This window comes from Jaculus jaculus, chromosome 10 (genome assembly GCF_020740685.1).
Source record: "Jaculus jaculus isolate mJacJac1 chromosome 10, mJacJac1.mat.Y.cur, whole genome shotgun sequence".
NCBI classification, from domain to species: domain Eukaryota; kingdom Metazoa; phylum Chordata; class Mammalia; order Rodentia; family Dipodidae; genus Jaculus; species Jaculus jaculus.
The window spans coordinates 78229585-78255182 of NC_059111.1; the positions used below are offsets into that span (position 1 = coordinate 78229585).

At 38.3% G+C, this 25598-nt stretch overlaps 1 protein-coding gene and 1 non-coding gene across 3 annotated transcripts in view; both read right to left on the minus strand.

Annotated features, from left to right (window-relative positions):
- Cttnbp2 (cortactin binding protein 2) overlaps positions 1-25598 on the minus strand; it is a 183867-nt gene that overhangs the window by 115823 nt on the left and 42446 nt on the right. The gene's annotated exons all lie outside the window — the stretch shown is intronic.
- LOC123464194 lies at positions 8087-8192 on the minus strand. Its single transcript, XR_006639434.1, has one exon. It is a non-coding gene; the product is annotated as a U6 spliceosomal RNA (small nuclear RNA).

Sequence of the window (25598 nt, forward strand, 5' to 3'; positions counted from 1 at the left end):
TTTTTATAGAATGCCATAAAGAGAATTCCAACATGCTAAAACCACTTACACTATTTATCATTCAATTTGTTTCCAATTATTCTGTACATAAACATAATTATTTACTAAGTAAATCCATGGTGGGGATGTTACTGGATTGCAGAATTATTTTAAAGTCTATTGAAATGTAATACCAAATTCTTTGCATAGAGATTTGGTGTTTATCATCCCATCACATGTGGGAGATGGACTAATCTCTTACATATTAGCCTCTTCTAGCCATTAGTATTTAACCTAGCTTTATTATTACTGCATTTTTGTTTGAGACACAGTCTCACTTTGTAGCAAGCCCAGCCTTGACCACTCATGATACTCCTACCTCAGCTTCTTGACTGCTGAGATTACAGGTCTGAATCACACATGGCTTGCCTGATCTGTGGATATCTTCATTGGTAAAATGTGTTTTCATCTTTTCTTCAATTGGAGTGTGTAATTACTTAAGCTGTAAGAGGTTTATATATTCTGGGTATGAGTCCTTTATAAATATGTATGTTATAAATATTGGTTATAACTCTACAGATTGCCTTTTCATATTCTTAACTTTTGAGGGTGTTTTTCATCCTAGTTAATTTTTTTTAAGGCAGGGTTTCACTCTAGCTAGTCTCAAATTCATAGTGATCTTCCTACCTCAGCTTCTCAATTAAAAGTGTTAGCCACCACACATGGCTTCAAAAAAACATTTTTAAGTTTCACTGGGTCTGTGTCCTAAGAAATCTTAACCTTAGTTGATATCTAAAGATTTTCCTTCGGAAGGTAATGTGTGTATGGTATTGGGAACAGTCACAGGGAGGTGAGGATAGATGAACAGCAGAGCACTTACTTGACGTGTATAAGACTCCAGCAACATGACTTTAAATAGAAACTTTAAATATTTTTAAATTTAAACTCAGGAAGTTGAGATAGGAGGATCCCGAGTTCAAGGTCAACCTGGGCTACATGGTACCTGACTAAATAACTTTTTATTTTACAAACTTTATATAGAAATTGTTTTTGAAGACTCCTGAATTAAACATAAGCAATAATATCAGCTGCAAATGAACTTTTTTCTCATTTATAGATTCAGTATTTTAGCCCCACACTGAAATGTCTGTAACTTCTATCCCCTTGGTCAACAGCTATGGTATAAGCAAGCACTCTTGCCTTATTCCTGACGTCAACAGTAAAGCACTAAAGCATAACCTTCAATTGTCATGGTGCCAGCTATGTGGTGTTTCTTAGGAGGGGGAGTCTTTTAACTTTGTTGAGGTGTATAGCTTATACCTGTACCTACCTTCATAATCATCCTGGAGAAGTCCTCTACTACTCGTGGCATAAACTTGAAGTTTTTCAAATATTGTCCTGCTTCTAGTAACAAGAACATATTTTTAACCTTTATTAATATGGTGAATTATATTGTTTGTTGTTTAAATGATAAAACTTTATGTTATATACTTTGGAATTTAAATTGTTAATATTTTAAGATGTTTATAAGTTATGAGGGATATTGATCTGTAATTTTCTTTTTTAAAAAAAAAAACAACTTTACTTTGGTAACTAAGACACTATTGACTTCATAAAGTAAGTTGGGTTTTAAAGCCCCTGCCTATATGTTCTCAAAAAGATCTACATATACTAGTTTCCTTCCTTCATCCCTCTACCTCTCTTTCTTGAATGTTTGAAAGAATTCAATTGTGTGTTTATGTAGACCTGATATTTTCTTCTGCAAAATGTTTTTGATAATCAATTCAGTAATTAAAGAAGATATAAATAGGCTGCAAATGTAGCTCAGAGACAGAACTCATACTGAGCAAGTGAGAGGCCCTGAGTTCAATCTACAGGACAAAAAATAAAACTAATTAAATTAAAAATACTAAGTTTATTCTTTTAATTTCTTTTTATATAATGTTATTTAAGTGTGTGTGCACGCGCACGCATGTGTGCATGTATGCATGCATGCAATAGGTCCTCTTGCCCCTACAAACAAACTCCAGACACATGTACCACTTTGTACATCTGTCTTTTTATATGGGTGCTGGGGAATTGAACCCAGGTTGGAATGCTTTGCAAACAAGCACCATTAATCACTGAAATTATACCAATTTTTGTAAGTTGTCTTTTTCCAAAATAATCTGCCAGTTTCATCTAGACTGAACAAATGTTCATGGTATTTACCTTTAATATATTTTCAATGGATGTGGTATCTGTAATTATAACCCCCCTTTTCAACATTTTTCTTCTTGTTACTTTCTTTTTCTGGAAGGTAAGGTAGTTGACACAGGGTCTCACTGGGCAGTCCTAGCTTGCCTTGAAACTCCAATTGCTTCTGTCTTCCAAGTGCTAAAATTATGGGCATATACCAATATTAGGCTACTAGTTTTTATTCTTCTTGGGCAATTCTTGTTCATCCTAGCTCTAGTGAGTTTATTTTCTTGATCTTTTAACCATTTACTTTGTTATTTCATTGACTGCTGCTCTTACAAAACAACACATGTTCTTCCCCTCTATTTTACATGAGCTTTTTTCCCCTCTTTTGCCATTTCTTAGCACAGAACCTTAGGTGAATGGCTTTATGTCTTTCCTTTTCAGGATAAGAACTTTAAGCTTGGGCTGAGTGAGGGGTGTCTCAGCAATTAAAGGTGCTTTCTTGCATGGCTTGCCAGGCCAGAGGGCCAGTTCCTCAGCTATCCATGTAATGCAAGATGCAAAGTTGTTCATGTGTCTGGCATTCATTTGCAGTGGCAAAAGGCCTTGGCACCCTCTGCTACTTGCATGCACTCATGCATGCACGCAAATTTATTTTTCAAAGGAATTTAAAGTTTTACATTTCCTGCTTCAGCACTCTTTCAGCTGTACCTCAAGTGTTTTGATATGTTGTATTTTTTTGCTGCCAATCAGTTCTATTTTCTAATTTCCTTTGGAGTTTGCTTTGACACATGAAATAGAGATCTTCTTATTTCAAAGATGCTCAGATCTGTGGAGTTTTAAAACCTAAGTGCTCATGTGATTGGTTTCTCACTAAATTCCATCCAGGTACTGAATCTGCTCTACACTTCTCTGGTCTGGATCAGGACATCTTCTGTCTTAGCAAATCTATCCTGTGTATGCATCAAGGATATGCTTTCTGTGGCTGTCACATCTAAAGTTCTATAGGTGTCAGGCAGGGTGGTTAATGTCATTTTTTTAATTGAGTTTTTCTAGTTGTTCTAAGTACATAGAGGTATTAAGATCCATTATGATTATGAAGTTGTCTATCTCTTCCTTTAATTCTGTCAATTATTTTACTCCATGTAGTTTGAGGCTATTACTTGCCACATAAACATTTATAATCATATTTTTGTATGAACTGTCAGTGGGACATGTATTGTCAATATAATACTGGGTGTGTTTCACAGTTTTTTGTTTCCTTTATCTTTCTATTCATCATTATCCATATAAATGTACTAATTTCTGTTACTAACTGCTGCCAACCAGTAAAACAAGCTTCCCTAACAATATCCATCTCTAAAGACTACTTTGCTATGCCATCATCTTTTCCTTCTAGATGAAATTTAGGTTTATTTTTATCGACTTCTAAAATTGTACATTATAATTTTGATTGGAATTATGTACAAGCTTGTGATACATTTGAGAGAAGAAGATTTTTCCATAATTCAAGTTTAATAATTGAAAATCAAAGCTGTTGCATTTTGTTTATCAAAGTTTGCTTCTATATCATGAGATTTAGCCATGGGGAAAAGGGAAGGGAGTCTTGAGGCAGGGTCTCACTATGAAGCTCAGGTTAGCCTGGAACTCACTACAGAGCAACCTAGGATGCTCTCAAAATCATTGTCCTCCTTTTCCTGCCCCTCAAGTACTGGGATTACAGAATGTCTTACAAAATTTTAGATATTTTTAAATGAATTTATGTAAAGTAAAACAATCTCTTTTATGAATCTTTGGTAACCTCCCCACATTCCTAACTTTCCATTACATATCTTGATTAAAACTTCTTATGCAAGACTCAATTCTGGCTGCTCATCAGAATCATTTAGAGATTTTGAGTTGTCAAGTGCCCACTTGGGTCAGTGTACCACAGCTCTAAGAATTTTCATGCCTCAGCCAGGAACAGCAACTACTACTCATGAAGTCAAATCAAACGTAATCAACTCACCCTCAGACAGACATGAACACTTACAGAAGCATGCACAAACATGTCACTCTATGGAGAGAGGAAAATAAATAAGGAATTCTCCTATGAAATCATTTTGAAGAAATTTCTGGAACAAAAAGCAAAGAACTGAGACAAACTGTAAATAGAATTCTATTTCAATGCATTCTTTAATATATAAAATAAGCTCTACTGTGAGTCAGATGAAGAGTTCTGAAGCATCATATTTATATAAAGGAGACCGTGTTAAGCTAATAACTTTATAAGCCTTGCTTTTGTTACTAAATGTGCATCTCAGTTTGGAGGACAAATTTTGAGATAAACATATAAATATTGTCTGTAGGCCTCAAATAACAACTGTATAAAAGTTATTCCTTTGGGGAGGATGGTCATATTCTAAGTTTTCTATAGTTCTAAGTGCTGAGTAAAGAAATACAATTTTTCTGACAAGTGATCCCACAGTACAACTTAGCACATCCTGTGACATTTAAGGAACTAGTAAAATAATAGCTTCCATAAAGAGATGACTGAGAATATCCACAAGAAGACAGGCTTGTGCTAATTAAAATGACAGCTGGATCTTTGGCCACTGATTTCAAAATAAGCATTTGAATAATAGGACCTATTAGGAGTTTGAACTAGGGTTGGAGAGATAGATTAGTGGTTAAGGCACTTGCCTGCAAATCCAAAGGACCCAGGTTTGATTTCCCAGGACTCACGTAAGCCAGATGCACAAGAAGGCATATATATCTGGAGTGCATTTGCAATGGCTGGACATCTTAGTGTGCTCATTCTCTATCTGCCTCTCTCTTTTTTCTTTCTGTCTCTCAAATAAATAACTTAAAAAAATAAAATAACAGTTTAAAAAATGTTTGAACTTGTAGGAAGGAAACAATCCCCACAACCTAAACTTGCATGTTATTCATATTATTTCATTCCATAGAAGCAGTTTTCTATTTGGCTTTTTTCATTATGTTTTTAGCATTCAGACCATTCTGACTTACAATTGAAAAAAATTTCCTAAAATGAATATTTTAGCAGGCATCCCAACAAGAAAACAAAAGTCATCAAGGGAATCCACGATATGGCCCTTGAGATATTTCAACAGTTCAGGAATAACACATTTGGCCAACATAGTTTGGGAACTTAATATTTACTTGGGACTTGAAAAAATAAATCTGGAAATAAATTTTGCTGCATGTGAAATGAATGGTAACCATAGCATCCTTAGATAAAAGAAAATTAAGTGAAAAATAGAAATAAGTGCAATACCTTGTCTCGTGGGGAAACATAGGTTGGCTTGGATAAAGATAAAATTCCCCAGGACATAAAGGGAAAAAGGCAGAGGCAGTTTCCCCACCCCCCTCACTGTGTGACCACTTCAAATCCCATGCAGAAACAGCATGGACCATTATGGGGTAACAGCCATTGCAAAGAACTGCTGAGCCCCTAGAAAAAAAATACACAGGAGCCTCATATCCTCACCATCTCCCAGCAGAAGATGACTCACCCCATATCAAAACAATCAAGAGGAAAAGAATGTCAACCTTCTGAATACAAACCTTTATTCAAACCTTCCCAGTAACTTTACCACCACTAAACACTTCCCAACCCTTGAGAAAATGCAGTCCTCCTGCTGCTCCTCAGAGCAAGCACGAAAACTTCACAGGCTGCGGGAAAAGGCTCACTGCACAGACCATGGGGAAAGGAGATGCCTTTGGGGCAACTTCATCATATGCCTACAATGAAGCCAACATGTCTTCCTCAGATAGTGGCCGATGAGGACCCTGTGGATGTGAAAGAGTCCTGGGCTAAATGAGAGGAGCTGGTCTCATTCAGGGAACAGGCAGAACTCAATAGGGTAAGTGTTATTACAGGAACTGGAAACATCCCATTTCTGTTTGTGCAGAAATTTTTCTTCAAGGCATGGTATGCATTACCAGCTAGGAAAACTGCTTCATAAATAAGGGCAGTATATGGAATAGGTACAATTATTCATACTAACTGGAAAATGTTGATTGTCACAGGTCTGTTTGTGATTGTTGCCATTTGTGAAAATGCTAAACCATTTCTATTTCTAGTTTTACTTCCTTTTTTACATCACTGAGAATTTCTCAAGCAATGTCTGTGTCATTTTCTCCAGCACTCTGTTTCCCTTCCTGTCCTGATTCTGTTAGACATGTGTGTGCAAAATGGCAAGTGAATGGTGGGGTTTAAGCTGTCTGTAATTCTGAATAAATTAAAGAGTACTAGAAGCATGTGCTACACATGATGGATTAGGGAAAAGCAGCAAGTCTTCGGAGCCGTCCAGGCCCAGATGGATGGGAATCATTTCCCGAGTCTCGAAGAGGATTTATGGCTGGCTGTGATCATTTTCTGAACTGAAGAAACCTGAAATTCAAAGTCTACTCCTGCAAGAATCCATTTTTCCTTTCTCAAAGTTATAGCATGTGGAGTGCAAGCCTGCAAGTGTGGTGGCCTTGGAGTGGATGACGCCACTCTTCTGTGTAGGTGGCACATGGCACAGTTCGTAACTTGCTGCAGGAAGGAAATTGTGACCTGGCAACCCCACCCCCTCCATCCTGGAGCAGTAACTGCCCAGCTTCTGTCTTTGCCCTTTGGTAACCTTAGTCTCCCATTAGTAATCCTGCAGGAACATGGAGAGTTAGCATGGGTGGAGGTCTTGAGCCTCGGCCCCAATCCTGCCAGTTCTTATAGCTTTTGTCAGTTACACAGAGAAAGCTGTTTAAACAGGACTAAACCCTGGGGTCACAGCCTCTCGGCCAGAGAAGACAGCACTGTGGATGCAGATGGATGGTGCTCATTTTCCCTGCAAGCTTTTCCTTTATATCAGCAAGATGTTGCTGCCAGCTCTCCCGGGACACAGCAGGGCTCAGGAGGCTTGCCACATGCTCTCCCAACCCTTCCTGCTAATCACCATCTCTCCATCTAGCTAGCCAGCAGGAAAAGACAACAGCAAATTTAACTGCCTTAATGCTACAGTGAACATTCCAGAAAGGACATACATCCCAGCCCTGGTCACATAGCCCCACACCCTGAGTGACAGATCCACTTTCACATCAGAACTGATGAGGGGGTAGCTGTCGGAGCATGTGCAAGGCATCCTGACGGCTGGCTGAGCTGACTAAGTACAGGCACGCCATCAGAACATCTCTCAAGATAACATCCCACTGCCAGTGAACCCACAGACTGTTTTGCCTGTATTGCCAATTTCTAAATATTGGTACCAGGCACATGGATACTTGTAGATAGCTGTATTTCAGAAGTAAAAGATAATATGTACTCAGGAATGAAGCTTGGCACCCAGAGAAACAATCTCTACTCATTTCGTATAAACAGCGTTAGCAGCAGGAGAACGACCAGGATGAAAAACTAAATCAGCTTGCACAGATAAAAAGTAAAATCTTAATAACACACTCCCAAGATAATTAATTCTAAAAATATTCTTATTATTTCCAAGTAGAGAGGTTCTCATAACTGGTACAGCACTTGGAGGACATACAGCTAATAGGTTAGTGCTGTCCTCACAGCTGGTACAGCACTTGGAGGACATATAGCTAAGAGGAATGTTGTCCTCATAGATGGAGCAGGGCAACAGCAGAATCGCGAAACAGTAGATGGCTCTGCAACAGCAGTTGATTGCTCTTCCTTTGGTGTGAATTCCTCATCCTCTGTGGCCCTCCCTCTTCACTGACCTCTCCTCCCAGGAAATGTACACCTCTGTCTGAATTCACTGAAAAAATGATTATTTTTGTTTGCCAAGGTCATAGCAGGGTTTTGTAGTTAAACTACCCTTTAGGGATAAGCAGCCTAGACTACAAAATGGTTAAAAGAGCCTACTGGCTAGGGAAAATACTGATGATCTTCCCACATGTAAGCTTTTCATTTCTTTCTTTCTTAAAAAATATGGAAAGCTTCAGGAATTTGGTGTCATCCTTGCTCAGGGGCCATGCTAGTGTTCTCTGTATAGTTCAAATTTTAGTATATGTGCTGCTAAAGTGAGCATGACATGTACATTTTGTTGTTGTTAAAGTAAATCTTAGAATAAGGAAATGATTTAAAAAGCATAAGAGGCTGGTTGTGGTGGTACATACTGGCAGGATATTGCTGAAGAGGTGGAGGCAGGAGGATCAGGAGTTTGAGGCCAGCCTGGGCTACACATTTGCCAGGCATGGTGGCATATACCTTTAATCGCAGTACTCGGGAGGCAGAGGTAGGAGGATTGTTGTGACTTTGAGGTACCCTGATACTACATAGTGAATTCCAGGTCAGCCTGGGCAAGAGTGAGATCCTATCTTGAAAAACCCCAAAACTAAAAGATTAAGAAAAAATGTAATTCAAACAATGAATAAAATGTTGATAGTTATTATATTGACATTTTAAATTCAAACACTGTGAGATAGGTAAAACATTCTGATGGCTTTTATGAGATTCGAGTCCACACATTCCCTTAGAACAATGCCATTATCCAGGAGGCTCTATCATGTTCAAACGCAAATGAAGAGGCCACAATTTCTTAACAACCTTCAGTGGAACTGTCCTTCAACATACTTATGCCCCTGGCTTTCACTGTCACCATATGAAGGCAATGGCTTTTTTTCTCTGCTCACCTTCCATTCTTCAACCACTTTTTTCATCCACTGTCAAGCACATATGTTTCTCAATTTCACCCTTCAAACCTGTGTGTCTCAATACTGTAAGCTTAGGTTCACCTATCCTTCATTGGTCCCCGGTTATTTCTAAAAGCACAAAGCATCACTGTTTACAGTATGAATCTGAGGTCTCCAAACATGTCTGGACACATGCTGACAACATGACCATGGTCCCAGTGAGTTGCATATGACAGAGGAAGGCCTTAAGTTCCATGAACATTCCAAACCTTTACCAAACAGTCCACCTTCCCTATTGCTGATTTTACACTTGAGGATTTGATCAACCTTGGGTTGGAAACATCTGAACATGAACATGTATAGACTCTAACTCTTTCCACTATTTCCTTAATAAGACAACTTAATTATTCTCACAGTACTTATGTTGTATTAGGTACATATTCCAGAGGTGATTAGAGTCCAGAGATGGTATCTGCAGATTGTATGCAAATACTAGACCTATTTAGGTAAAATATTTGAACACTTACAGATTCTGGTGTCCATGAGGAGTTCTGGAATCAATTCCCTTGGATATTGTGTCTGTGCCATGCTTCTGTTCCTGACATGAATCTTGCTTTCTTCCTCTTACTGAGGGTTTCTCTTCCCTTATCTTTCTCAAAGGAAAGCATGTCTTGGCCCCTCTCAAAGGTTATTAATTCCATGTGCTGCACCATCCCTCTCTTCTTTTCTCCCCAAGCTTCTGAAAACAGCATTCCATATGAGATTACATCTAACAGATACTTAAATTCAACTAAATAGCTTGTCCCTGAACAAGTACCAAATCGGCTCGTTATTGTTCCCATCATACACTTATCGTCCCTGAATTTTGTGCACTTGTGGTGGTTTCACCATCCCTAACTCACTGGAACCCTGGGACAACATTAGTAAGACACTTGATAATGTTAACATTAATGAGAGTCTGGAATCCACAGCCAATCACAAGACATCCTAAATACTGCTCGTACCTGCCTCTTCCTTGATATCCTATTCATACTGACACTCGAAACAGTCTTCTGCTGGTTTCCACATCTCCAGATGTGACTGCTGCTAAGAGGGCTGATGGATGGTCCCACCACACAGGCCTAAGAGCTTGTTGAATGCTCTTCAAGACACAATAAGCAAGCCCAAGCACTCTTCAAGGACTCTCATGATGTGACCTCTTATTCTCTACTCTCTAGACTCATTTCTTATGCACTCCCTTTTTCACCTTGTAAGCTTTTTACAAATTAAATTGTTATCATTTCTGAGTTCATGATGCTCTGGCACCAGGGCACAGCTGATGAAGAAGAGGCTGCCACTCCCAGGTGGGCCATTCCTTAGAGATAGAAAATAAGTTTGTATTCAGCTTGAGTTCACCTGCAAACCATCTATAGATACACTTTCTCTTTTATTTCTATTTAAGTAAATTCTCACCCCATCATTATCTATGGGCCAGATATGATAAGACAGCAGTAGGCAGTCCCCAGGGCCCAGGAACCTGCTGGGACAAGTTACCCCTAATCCTGCTTAGGTGGCTTCACTCATTCCTTCCCATGGAAGCAGCAAGCAAGACCCTGGATCCCACTTTCCCATGACTCCTGCCTGCTGAGGGGCTTCATACCTCCCCATGTGGTCCTGGTAAGGTGCTGTACCTTCTGTTTCTAGGGTCCCCATGTATAAAAAATTGAGTCATCACAGTCACTTGTGTCTGCATGCTGTACCACATCTAATTAGAAGTATCATGTATATACCAAAACAAATCTTAACAACAAAACTATTTACACAGACCTAGTTTTACCACGCAATGTCATGTGTGCGTGTGGATGGCTGGGAAGTTATAGTCACTCTACTAGACCTATGTCTGCTTTTTCTTTCTCTGTAAAACCTTTCCTGACCTCCTAACATTATACCTCTTTTCTTTTTGTGCCCTCACTGTACTTTGTACACAATCTTCATTGAAGCCTCGTTACTCTACAACATTGGTATTCGCCCGCTAGTTCATCTCGGCTCTATTCCAGTTGTGTTATGTGCTCTCGGACAGACCCAGGCCACACAGGTGTTTACCATGAACACTTGGTCTAGTGTGTTGGAAATAGTCAGTGAATTATTCATGAACTCAATGATGATGAATAGCTTTGTTGCTTTGAAACAGCTTTTGATTATATTTTTCAGCTGGAAGGAAAAATATGAGTAAGTATTATTCTTAGATATAGCTTACTTAAAATCATTTTAATCATCTCAAAATATAGGTAATATCTTAGCAGTTATTTAGCCAAATATACTATTATACTAATTTTAGAATAAATTTTCATATGGATGTTGGATGCAGATAGGTGATAAAAATTTAGTCTTTAGTCTTTCTCTTTTATATGCAATATATACAGGGAAGCTACCTAGAGATTTCAGGACACTGAGCAAATATTCTAGCACTTTTCTATGTCTCCAGCTTCATTTGATATAATTTTAAAGTTCTCAGTAATACATCTCTAAAACTCCAAGGAAATAATCCAGTTCTAAACTGGAATGTACACTGATTTCCTTTACATTTCTCTAATTAATATATAATTGTAGCTCATTCTACTTAAGAAAGTTATGCACCATAGATTAAAATCAACTGAAGTTTTCATCCCTGCAAAAGGAAGACTAAGATGTACCGAAATTGTCAGAATTCTAGGGAAGTACACAGCTTGAGGTAGAGAACATGTACCTAAGTCAATTTTCAAAAGATGTTTCTGAGTTTCTCTTTTCTACATTTAGAGAAATCTCATTTAGAACATTCTAGCCTATTTTTCTAAAGAAGTAATGAGAACCTATCATTTGTTCTGCTCTGTTTGCACCCAGGAATAAGAATTCACATGCTAGTTAATTAGTCCATATGGAAGGTGCTAGAATCAAGCTGGCCCTTCAAAAATTAGACAAATAGCTTCAGGTTTTACCTGTTTATTTAGCAGTGCCTCTTGGAAGTACTTCAAAGCCATGTTGAAGTTCCATGTTCCAGTCTCCTACTCTCTTCAGATAATTGCTTACATCCATAAAAGGAAACAGCTTACCATGCTCACATCTTCAAGAGTTCTAAACCTGAGCATGCCAGCTGCCATGTTTGGATGGATGATTTGAATACCCAGCTTCCCACAGGGGACAACTGAAATTACATCTTAAAAGTATTTACAGAAGTGATCCAATCTTTGAGCCTTGGGGACAGCATGGAGAGTTACCAGTGTGTCTTATCCACGTGAAAGATACATGCAGTAAGTCATTGACTCATCTTGATTGCTGTGAGAGCTTCAGGAAAGAGGTTGGAGATTCCAGGCATGCAGGGCCACACAATTCAGTCCAGAATGGGAGCTCTGCTTTCCAACTGGCTGGATTTAAATTTTGGCTTTAAAGTTTCCTAAGTCTGTGACTTTTGCCAAACTGCTAACCACCTCAGCCTTAGTTTCTCATGTGCAAAACAAGAGATAATAGTGTCTATGTCACAGCCTTATTAAGGCATAAAAAGAACCAACGCACAGAGCAGAGCATGTTCATGAGAAATCAGTGGTTTTGTCATACACAAGAAAAGAAGGCAATTGGAGGGTCAAAAGATTTTTTAGTGGCTAAAGGCACTTGCTTATAAAGCCTGACAGCCTGGGTTTGATTCCCCAATACCCACATGAAGCCAAAGGCTCAAAGTGGTAAAAGCTTCTGGAGTTGGTATGCAATGGGAGGAGGAGGCCCTGGCATACCTACACTTTCTTTTTTTCTCTCTCATAAACAAAAATAAGGTAATTGGTATGCATGCCACCTATGAACTACTCAGACTGAACAGAGGATGATGTGTTAGAGGAGACTTCCTTAACAAAGATGGTATTTCCACATTCTTGTGCTACTTCAAAGTTAAACACCAGCCATGTTCTTGAATTAGCAAGCCAAGAAATGGTGTTAACTTTTATCACTTCATGTTTTCCCCATATGCTTCTTTTTATAAAATTGAAGATAATGATTTTAAGAATAATGACAGATAAGCAAACATGCTATTTTCTGTACAAAATATCATAACCCTATAATTCTTCCAATGTTGTACTTTTCAGAGAATACAGGGCCATCTTTTTAACTAGACTGGGGTTGGGAGATAGAAGACTAGTTCTGACTGACACTTAGTTTTGCACCCTTGGGTCTGTATGCCCATAAAGATCTAGTCCTATAACTTTTCAGTTACATACAATATATTTCAATTAAGTACAATATATTTCTTGGGAGATACGTGGCACTTCCAATCAATCAATAAAAACTCCTAATAAGATGGCAAGTCTCATACTTTCATAACACCATCACCCAGTGCTATAGCAAAACAGTCACATGCTAACATCTGCCAGCCTAATAAACCTCAACTATCTTTACCACCATGAGCAGTTCCATCCTTTCCAGACAATGTCTGATTTCTGCTTGTTCTCTCTTATTACATCATGGTTACTCTCTTGTTCTTAAACTGTCATTTGCCCCACTCAATGTCTCCTGATAAAGGAAATACTAAGTAGGTGGTTACAAAGAATGACCTAGAGGCCCCAGAAATGTAATATCCACTGAAAACTGGTCCATACACAGTGCCCTTAATCATCTGGTTTCTGTGTGACCCCTCTCTAACCATATCCACAGGAGAGCCCAGCTGAGCCCAGTCAACTCAGAGAGACGTGGAAATAAACAAAGCGTCCTTAGTAGGTTTTGGTATGGCTTGTTATGTGGGCATATAAAAGATTAAATGGACATCTGAAACAGCCGAAGAAACAGAATGTCCTGAGATGGGTGAGATTATACCTAGAGTAATCACAGAATGCTCTAATGCTTCTACAAAGCCTTCCCTAATGTAGTGGTGCATTCCTGTAATACTAGCATTTGGGAGTTGGAGTCAGAAGTTCAATATCACTCTCAACAATATAGGGAGTTTGAAGTCAGCCTGGGCTACATGAGACCCTGTCTTTAAAAAAATGTAATAAATAACTCTCTCCAGCACTATGACCTATCTTAATTGTAGAAGCCATCAGGATCAAATAGAATCAAACAAGGAAAACAAAACTCTAGTTCCAAAGATGAGATTTTTTTTTTTTTTTTTTTTTTTTTTTGGCCATGAGGACCAGAGGATAGCTAACCTGTTGAGTGAGCTGTAGGGTCTTTATAAAGAATGTCTAAAATAAAACTTGAGAACCTGGCACCTTGTTTTGAAAAGTGACATAGAAAGATGTCAAAGACTATTTGATTTAAAATTTTAAAAATCCATTAATATATGGTAACTGCATTAATCAAGAAACAACCTTTAAAATCTACCCCAGATATTTAAAAGATTTACTGTCATGAATTCAGTTACTTTTATGAATAATCAGGTATTTAACAAGAGTTCCAGCTTGGAAGATTTGAGACAGAGTGTCTTCAAAATCTATTTCATTTTATATGTGATTTGGCCTCTACTATATACACATATAGTTATACACATAATTATATATAGTTATATATACATAGCTGGAGGCAGCTCATACCAATTCTGGCTTTGCTTTTTCAGAAATGTTAATGAAAACAGTGGCATAGGAAATACCAAAAAAAAAAAAAAAACCCTACTAGAATAGACTTGAGGATTCACCATGGTTTCCCAAGTTTGTTCTGAGAACTCTCTTTAGTAATCTCAATGCATGTAGCAGCTGGAAAACCCCCATTCTCTTAAATTTACTTCTTCATGGAGTATCCTACATTTCTATTCAACAAAATATATAAATAACTCACGTGGGGGTTTCAAAAAATATCTTCCAAAGTGCAATTCTGCAGGGTTCTGGCCATTTTACAGAGAAACATTAATGGCTGATTTAGGCCTTCCACAAACACTCAATCTAAAAGAGGAATCTACCTGTGATCCTCTTAGCACAAAAATCACATCACAGTCTGTATTTATCTTCAGTGGATATTCCTCTCACTTAATCTCCATGTCTGCCAGATCATAATAAGCCCCATGGTTAGCTATAATGAGTTTCCACATACAGCCCTATTGAATGTGGACCACATTCCTGTAGCTATTTTTATGCCATGTGTTAGAGTGGAAAATCAAAATTTAAATAAGAGAAACAAACTTTTTAAAATTACAGTGAATAAAATTCATCTGGATGTATTGTCCCTAATGTCTTATACTACAACCATGGAACTCCCTTCATAATGCATCTAATAGTTAGACAAAATCCTCTGCTAAGAGCAAACAGGATGGTTCAGAAGAAACAAAAATCTTCAACACATGTATAAACTGACAAACTATTATCTAATATAGCAATTTAATGTTGTTTATAATTCTCCTCTTTACCTTTGCTTATGTTCTTATAAGCATTTTAGCTGCATGGTAAATTACTTTTTCAACAGAGAATTTTGCCAACCTATTTGTTCCTTCTTCTTTGAGCTATCATTCCTGATTCTATCCTCAGAAACTTTGCTTAATGGAGAAAAGAGATTCTATTGATTAGAAAGGTAGAATGAAGAATAAACATCAATAATAATAATATCAAGAAAAAAAACCTTCCTTTAATTTTTTTTATTTATTTGGAAGGAGGAAGGGAGGGGAGGAAGAGAGAGAGAGAGAGGAAATGAGAATGGGTGCCAGGACTTCTAAACACTGCAAAAGAACTCCAAATGCATGCACTACTCTGTGCATCTGCCTTTACATGGGTACTGGGGAATCAAACCCGAGTTCTTAGGCTTTGCAGGCAAGGGCCTTAACTGCTGAAGCCATCTCTCTAGCCTCAAATATGGTAAATTTATTAAAAATTTGACTTCTCTTTCATGGTAGTGCATGCCTGCAATCCTAGTACTAGGGATGCTGAAGTCATGAATTCTAATCCAGCCTGGTGAGCTGAAACTATATAGTGACTTAAAGGCTAGCCTGAGCTGTATAGTAAGCTCCTGTTTCAGAAATAAAGAAAAAAGTAAATAAGGAGAGCTACTTTTAAGGAGGCAATACAGTAGCTGTGGTTTGGTTTGCCAGAACTTCACTTATCTATGACTCCAGCTCCAAAAAACTAAATGGAAAATTACAGAAATACACAATTTGTCACACTTAAATAGCTTCTACTACGTACACTGTTATAATTGTACTACTTTAAGATTAGTGATAGCTAATCTTATACTATACCTTACTTATAAAATTAGAAGTTATCTTAGGCATGTGTGCATAGGATAAAACAGTATATAGACATACTGTTCAGTACTTTCTTGGGTTTCAGGCATCCACTAAAATACTGGAGGTTTTTGGCCACATCACTCACCTCCATACATTTCAGCTTCATCATCTACAATTCTAGATTATTTTGAAAATAGGCCCTATCTGCCAAATGTTTGTATATAACCATTAACTCTAATGATAAGCTACCAAGTAATTAAATACAAATAACAAATTTCTGAAGTTATGACTCAAATTATTTTCTTATATCTCAAAGATTTAGTACTCCAGATTTATGTGATGTTCACACATACTTCTATGTGTGTATCTACAGACGTATGCATGTACACCCTTTCATACAATACATAAATATTAACATATTTTAATGGTTTTCAAAGGCATTAAGCACAGAATCATAATAGAACTATCTGGCTTTATTGAGCCTATAGGGCTTTTGAAACCTGATTACAAAACAATAATAATATTAACAATAATAATAAAAGAGGATATCATCCTTTGTGGAAAAGTAGGACCTACAAAAAAACCAACTCCTCTTCAAAAAGTGTCCAAGGTGGGCTAGAGATTGCTCAGTGGTCAAGGCATTTGCCTGCAAAGCCATTCCCCTGTACCCACATAAGCCAGATGCACAAGATGGCATATGCATCTGGAGCTTGTTTACAATTCTAGAGTCCATGGAATATCCATTCTTTCTTTCTCTTCTTGGAAATAAATATTTTTAAGTGTACAAGGTAAGAAGAGATTTTTATTGTCAAGTAGGCTTTGTCTTAAGAACTGTGGTGTCCCTATGTTTGGTGCATAAAGATTTATGATTGTGATATCCTCTTGATCTATCATCCCCTTGATAAGTAAGAAGTGGCCTTCTCTGTCCTTTTTGATTATTTTTGGTTTGAAGTCTATTTTATCTGATATTAGTGTAGCTATGCCTGCTTGTTTTTTATTCCCATTTGCTTGGAATATTGTTTTCCACTCTTTCACCCTGAGGAGGTGTCTGTCTATAGGGGTGAGGTGGGTTTCTTGAAGACAAAAGACTGAAGGGTCTAATTTTGAAATCCCTCCTGTTAGATTGTGTCTCTTGATGGGTGATATTTAGGTAATAACTGTGAGGTTTGATTTAATCCCTGACATATTTTATTGGTTTATGTGGTTTTGTGTTTTCATGGACTTTGAAGTTTTTTGTGCTTTCTCTGAGTTTGGTTATTATGATCTGCTACTTGAGGTTGATTATTTGATTCTTCTGTGTGGAGAATATCCTAAAATACTCCCTGTAGGTTTGGTATTGTGTTTATATAGTTGTAAAGCTGAGTTTTGTCATGGAAAGTTTTTCTTTCACTATCTATTATGAGGGATACTTTTGCTGGGTAGAGTAGTTTGGGTTGGAAGCCATAGGTTCTTAGACTTTGCAGTGTTTCATTCCAGGCTTTTCTGGCTTGCAGGGTTTCCATTGATGAAGTAATTCTGACGGGGTTACCTTTAAAAGTAATGTGCTGTTTTTCCCATGCTGCTTTTAGGATTTTCTCTTTGTTTTCAGTGTTTATAGTCTTGGAGAGTTTCTCCTTTGATCCAATCTGTTTGGAGTTCTGTTAGCTTCTTGTAGCTTGATGGGCCTTTCTTTTGAAAGAGTGGGAAAGTTTTCTTAGATTATTTTGTTAAATAACTTCTCCGTACCTTTAGTCTGAATTTCTTTTCTTCCCCTTCTGGTGGTCCCATGAGCTGGATGTTTAATGGTATCTCACAATTCCCTCATGTTTTGTTCACAGAAATTTTCAACTTATTGAAACTTTTGAACTCTCGAACTGTTTCTTCTGTGTTGTCTTCCAGAGCAGAGTTTCTATCTTCCACATGGCTGACTCTATTCTTGAGAGATTCTAAAGAAATTTGGCCTTGTTCAATTAGATTTGCATTTTCTACTACTTTACTATGTATAGTTTCCATCCCTCTGTCAAGCTCCCTTTACACATCATTTTCTGATTTTCTTGATGCTTCTTGGAATTCATCCATGCAGTTCTTTATGTCTTCATTTAGCATCTCCAGCTGATTTTTTAGGTCCTCCTTTTTTTCCCACTCTCCTTCATATCTCTTAACTGTCTCTGAGCTCCTTCCATTTTCTTATCTATTAGGTCTATTCTAGTGATGGCAGCGTCCACACGATTATTGGTCTGGTCCTTTCTTGCTTTTCCACAGTTCTACCAGTAGCTTAGTCAGGGTTGCAATGCTTATAACCATTTTGGTGTTCTGGTCCTAAATGTCTCTTCTATGTTTTGATTAGAGATGTTCATTGTCAGACTGGGTGATCTTACTAGATTTACTGGCATTTGATTTTATGTTATTTCTTTTGTGCTATGGTCTGCCTATCACAGTTTATGGCTGGGAAAGTAGGACTGTGGTCTCAAAGGGCAGCGGAGATAGTATCTCTTGGGGAAGCTGGTCTGAGCTGGAAGACTGGCAAGCAGACAGGCAGAGAGGTCCTGAGCTCATGTGTGTGTGGGCGGATCAGCCTGAGCTTGCATGTGGTGGGCCGCAGGAGCAGACTGAGCTCCCATACGGTGGGCCGCCAGAGGTGGACAGCTGATGCTGCAGATGGGGGATTGGGCTTGAGCTGGCACAGGTGGATGGTCAGAGCAATCCTGAGCTTGCACGTGAACAGGCAGGCAGCCGGAGCAGCAAGTGGGCAAATGGGCAGAGCAGCTGAGCTTGCACAGGGAGATGGTCCGATCGATGGAGCTCATGCAGGACTGTGGTGGGGGGGGGGGGGCGGAGCCTACCTGCAGTCACATGTGGCCAGTGGTAGGAGGATGATCATCCCAAGCAGTGAGGCCAGTGGAACCATGCTGGCCTGGGTCCCCTTTCCTGTAGTAAGTGTGGGAGTGTCCTGAGGTTGGGACTATGGCTATGGCTGCTGCTTAGGAGGATTGGGGGACTGGTGGGATACCCAAGAGTGAGGGAATCAGCTGATTCCCTCCCCCCCTCTTCACCCTCCCCCTGGCAATCTATAAGAGACTGCTCTTCCCCAAAAGACCCAGTGAACCCTTAATGCCCTGCCTTTTTTTTTTTTTTTCCTGGGGAGGTGTAGTGCAGTTAGGTGGCTTCCTTCTTGACCAGAAGCTTGGCAGAAGAGACTTTTCATTCCTGTCAGCAAACCCAGCATCAAGTTGGGTAAGTGCAGGTACATCATGGAAGCCAACAAAAATTATTTCCCTGTCCCTATTCGACAACTCTCTTGTGTGGTAAGTGTAAACTCTCACTACACAGACACCTTCCGCAGATCACATGGGACCTCATGAAGGTAGCGGCCTGGGGCTGCAGCTGGTGGTTATCTCTTGGTGAAGAAGCCAGTCTCTCCTGCAAGCAATTCTTCCCAGTGTTTTAGGAAAGCTTACCATACCCAGCAGGAGCTCTGGTAGCAGCAAACCCCAGGTATTCTAGAAACACTGCATTCCTCCTTATTGAGGCCCTGAAATCCCAGCATGGACTCAGGAGAAGGAAGGGGCCTCAGATGGCAGCAGAGCTCAGTGTGAGGAAACTGGTGTTTTAAAAGCCAAATGAGCCTGACTAGTGCTTCTCCGACTTTTTGACCTCAGGACTCCTTTTCATTATTAAAACTTATTAAAGACACCAAGAGCTTTTATTTATGTGAGTTCTAGCAATATTGTTATTTACCTTGTTAGAAAATAAAATGGAAAACCTTTAAATAATTCATTTCTTTAAATGAGAAAAGTTGACATTTTAACATATTAAGTGTTATTCACAAATTCCTGAATTTTCTAACCCTAAAGATTGTAACTGATAGGAAATGTATTGTTTTGCATTCCTGTACATTTTTTAAATGTCTGGCTTAATAAGAGAGAGCTGTATACTCATATCTGCTTATTCTCAATGTTGTAAATTCATATCCTATTGTTGACTATGGAAAGCTCCAATATTCCCTCATGACAGAATGAAACTATAAAATGAAAGCAATGTTGACCATTATTAAGAAAAACATTTTGCTCTCATGAACTTCTTAGAAAGCTTTTAGGGACCCTGAACCACAATTTGAAAGTTGCTGGTCTAGTTTCTTCCTGTTTGTATTTTCCTTTCATCTTCATACTTCCTTTTATTAAGCTTGTGGTACATTTCAGCCTTGAATCAGTTTTGGTACAGAGAACAGAAAAGTCATTTATCTATACTTGTGCCAGAAAGATAATGACAGCACAGTGATCTTCAAATATCCAATGTCAATGCTGCAGAACCCAAAAAAGTCTGCCACAGACCCCTCCAAGACAAAGTAAGTCTCAGATATAAAGCTACGGCCTTTGCATTGAGCCCCTCTTACTTACCAAAAATAGTATTCTGGAGGAAAAGGGCTCATGAAGGCACAGTTACAATGCTATCTACATAACATTAGAGACATGACTAATGATACAGTAAGATCAAGGATCACTTTTTTCATGAGAGTGCAAATTGATGGGATAATAAAAGGAATAAAAAGTCAAAGCACAAAATAAGAAAAACAAAACAGAACAGGGACAAGCAGAAGCAGTTGCCAAGGGAACCTGGCTCTGGGGACTAGGAGGAAAAGGGTAACCAGGTTGGAGCACCATTTCTCTGGAGTTCTTCCAGGTTTTCTTGGTAGCACACTAGCCACTATCCATTCTATAGATTATGGAATTACACAGGAAGGCAGGCAGGCAGGCAGGCAGACAGACAGACAGACAGACACACACACACACACACACACACACACACACACACACACACACACAGAGAGAGAGAGAGAGAACAGCACAGACTTCCTGGCTCCATAGTATATATTAGAACTAACTAACTTTCCTCTTTGGAGTCTCAAATATCATCTATAGAAAAGAAACAAGATGAGGGAAAATATGCTCACTTAAAAATCAAAATATTGGGTATTTCTATATGACATAGATAAGGTAAAGAAAAGGAGGTTATTTATCTGATTATGTAATATCCACAAATATAATTCCCTTGACATAAAGATTCACCTATATTTAATAGATTCCTCTGACTATTCATTAAAAAAATATATAGAGTGAGGAACAGAGAAGTAAACAAAATAGAATCCCTCTCATCTTAGTAGGAAAATAAAAACATACAAAAATGTGACCAGACATAGACTATCAGATGTTGCTAAGTGCAACAGATCTAAGTAAAACAACAAAGCCAGAGGATAAGGCCTGCTCTGCTATAGACAGGATCAGCAATGACACTGAAGTATCTCTAGAGTATAACCAGCAAAGACCTAAAGAGGAGGGGGAAAGAGCTGTACAGGTCCAGGCTTATGTGAAAAAGCTTTCTCAGCAGATGTAGAATGAAGCTCCAGAGATGGATTGGGCCAGGGCCCTGTTAGGCTGCAAAGGAATAAGAGCTAGGCAACCCAGTGATATATTTAAGGCCAGGGTTGACGTTGGGCTTGTGAGTCAGAGAGATTGTGTAGCTTTGAGGTCACTGGAAGGCCTATGTCACTTACTCAGAAAGAGAAGTGACCACTAGAAGGCTTGAACTGAAGGATAGCATATTTGGCCCCAGTTTTAATAGGATTGCTGTGCTTCCTATGAACAGTGACTGTTATAAAACAATTGCAGAAGCAGATGACCAGTTAGAACACTCAGAACAACCCAGACAAGGAATTGGGATATGTAGAACAGAGTCCCTCAAAAATGTTAGCAACAAAAATGCCCAGAATGTACCTGAACATGGTAAAGGGGGCTTTATAGATGTAAGTTATGGATCATGACATGGGAAGACTATATCAGATGATACCAGAGCGAATAAACATGATCACAAGAGTCCATGTAAAAGGAAGATAGACAACTCTGGGTCATGAAAAGAAGTATGGCATCTAAAGCTAAGGACACAGAGATTAGAACATGCTGAATTGCTGGCTTTCACTATAGAAGTGTCCACAAGTCACAGAATGCAGGCAGCCTTCAGAACAGAAAAAAAACAGGGCTGGAGAGCTTAGTAGCTAAGACACTTACCTGCCAAAGCCAAAGGATTCAGGTTCAATTCCCCAGGACACATGTAAGCCAGATGCACAAGGTGGCACATGCATCTAGACTTCATTTGCAGTGGCTAGAGGCCCTCGCATGCCCATTCTCTATTTGCCTCTTTTTTTTTCTTCTATGTCTCAAATAAATTTGAAAAATTTGAAAAAGAAAAAAGCAAGGAGATGAGTTGTCCCACAGAAGCTGAAGGAATGCAGCCACGGCACCTCATTTTATACTGCTGTCCTGAGGACTGCACAGTAACAAATCTGTGCTGTTTTTAGGCTACTCAATTTGTGATAATTTATAGCAGCAAAAGGAGACTAAGAGAAATTACCACCAGTGGAGAGGGGGAAGAGCAGTATGACTGGGGTGTATGTGAGAGGTAGGGCCAACAGGACTTACAGAGAGATGAGATGGGAAGTATGGGATAAGAGAGGGACCACAGTTCTTTTCCTTCAGCCTGGTAAATATAAAAATGAATTGATTATGGTTAGGACAGTCTTGGCAAAGGCCTAATTAGAATAGTTCAAGAAGCAATGGAAGAAAAAGTCTTGGATTCAACTAACAGACAACTATTTCAAAACTATTTCAAAAAGTTTTGCTGTGACAGAATAAAATACTGAAATAATTTCTTTTTAAATCTAGATCAGCCACAGAATCAATTTGAGAAAACATCTAACACGGAAGAGCAGAAGTACCTCTGCATGTAGATAAAAAAAAACACAAAGTGAAGCAGCAGTCACCTGATCCTGAGCTGTGAGCAAAGGACATGAGGAGGAAACATGAGCACATAGGCAGAGGTGCTAGTTGTTGTGATGGTGGGAAAGGATGAAAGATGCCTGTTCTTTCTGATTGCTTCTTTGAGGCTCAGAGACATTGCAAGTAACCTAGAGTGAAGCAAAAGAAAGGAGAGAAAGAAAATGATCTGGCAGAAAAGGTGAATAAAAACATGAGGAAATACCATCCCAGTACCAAAGGCTAACTGGAGGACATGACTACAAACTTGAAATGAGAGCCAACAGTATGGCTGGCTTGTCCTCTTTTGCAGTGTGATTTGTGTGGGCACGAGGTAGATGGAGGATTAAACAAGCACCAGGGTTTGCATGGTGCAGGCCAAGAGAACTGAGGCATCTACTGAGGAGGAAATGCAGCTATAGTTCACAGATTTGAATAAGGAAGGAAATTCCAGATAATGGCAGTTAAACAATGATCAGTGGTTTTTAAAAATTCAGCCTCAATGAATATCTAGTGCATATTCAATCTGCATTGAGAGAACAAACAGGTTGGACCAGTTACTTGTGTTCATTGATGCAGAGACAAAAAGTAGGAATTGCTTCTGAATGATGGGGAAGATTCCTGTTTTGTGTCATAGGAGATAGTTGGTGGACATTTATCACCTTAGTAATTAGAGAAAAAAATGTTACTTTAAATAGCACAGTGGTTAATATCTCTTGAAAATGATGCCATTTCCAATTGTCCTCTTATAAATTATTGTTTCAGGTGGTCCTAAGGTCAAAGACAAGTACTATGAATGTTCATCAAGACAACAGATAATTATAAGCAAATACATCTCACTGGGCAGTGCTTCCCCAAACTAAACTAAGAGTCCCATAGAAGGGGCCTCATTCTGAGCAGTATGCAGCTAGATGATTTAATCAATGCAGCCTGTGTATCCTTTCTGATGTGCTGGTGCTGTGTGGTTTTTGTTGTTACATATTTTGAGTGTCATGCATGTTCACAGAAAAACAGAAAGACAACTGAGGAAGAGTATTCTCAGAGAAAACGTAATGAGGTTTAATTCTTCAACCATATGAAAAACTGTGAAAATATAGCTGTGAAAATTATCATTTTTGCATGCAAGTAAAAATATTTAAAATAAATGATTAAAACTGATTGAAATTTTGGTAAACTGGTTACAACTATGCTATGGTAGTGGGATTATTGGAAAATATTTAAGTCAGTAATTTCTTCCAAAAAGAAAAGGAAGCATAACTTCTTATAAGCTAAAGAAATAAAACTCATAAAACCCAGATATTATTGAGGAAGGTGAGGTCATAACAAAGTCTAAACTCATCTGGGTTTCCTAAGTGGTATGTATGCACCCACACGCACACACACACACAGAGAGAGAGAGAGAGAGAGAGAGAGAGCGAGAGAGGGAAAGAAAGGAAACAAAATAGAGGTAACTTTAAAATATCATAATAGTATCTACACAGTTAAGAACAAATCCAATAAACAACAAAGTAGGTTGCTACCGTTTATAAAGCTGTTATAAATATTTAATTACCATAAATATTTTTGGTAATGTTAGAAGTCTTGTTTACTTTTCTGTCTGGTAATCTTCATGCCTCAGTTAAATATATCACAATTTAAAAGCTAGCTGCTTTGTGACTTTTCTACAACAAATATTCATGTGCTCTAATATCCTCTCAAAATGCTCTCATTTTAAAGGGGTAGCTTAAGTTATGATGAAGCAAAAGTAAAAGTTTACCAAAATTTATACTGGGTTGGTTATAATTTAAAATCAAATTGACTTACTGACAATTTGAGACTCTTCAAGACCCACAGAAATGGATCAACAAGGTCTTACAAAATAACATATACAATTCTTTGGTAAGAAAAAAAAAGCTAAAAGCTAAATAACAAAATTTTAAATTATAGGGTTACCAAAATGCTTATAACATTTTACGTTATTTGAGGAGTAACTGGAAAAAAATGTAGCACAAACTGATTTGAAAGCAATGCAAAACAGAACCATAAAGGGAGCTTGGAGGTCTGAAAACAAGCATATAGAACACTGGTAAGCTTGCAAAGTGATTGAACTTCCAAATTGAAAGAAGTTGATTAGAGAAAATGTTTTGTAAAACTCATTTCACTTCTATGAGAAGCTCTGGTCTAATGTCAACCAGTAGTACTTAAATCCTAAAGTATATTCATAAATTTATAACATCAAAATGTTCATAGTATAGGCAGCTATCATTCATTCTAGGAAAAACTATTATAAGCAAAAAGTATTTGACATTAACTCTCATTTTCTTGAAGAAACATTGATATGACTGTCTTATTTTATGTTCACATTATTATAGATATGCTTTGCCTAACCATGTTTGAATATAAATAGTCTAATTGTTAGGTTGAGAAAGGGGAATATAAAATGATTAAAAGAAGGAACATTAGCATATGACAGGAGATCAAACTGACAAATGGTTTGAAGGTCACAAGGCCCATCTGTTTAGTTTAGATGTCCAAATGATGGACTGTTGATACAGGTCACAGTAGAGTATGCCTCCTGTAGTGCTGCCTCCACCAGCCCTGGATTCCACTGTCTTGCCCATACTTCACCTTCCTTCCCCCTAAGCATCCTACCACTCGCTTATGCCTAGGAATAGTAATGTGAAGTCTGCCATTTATACCAGCTGTGACATTCCTTGTATGTGGGTATTGTTGAGAACAATGCTGACATCATTGTCCAACACTTCCAACTTCAAGAGGTACAGAAGAAATTTTAGACCTGGAGTTTGACTTTCCTGAAGAAGTCTTTGTACTGGCTTTTTCACTTTAGAAACAATGCTAGCCATAATTGGTTAGTCATGTTTGTATTTTACTTT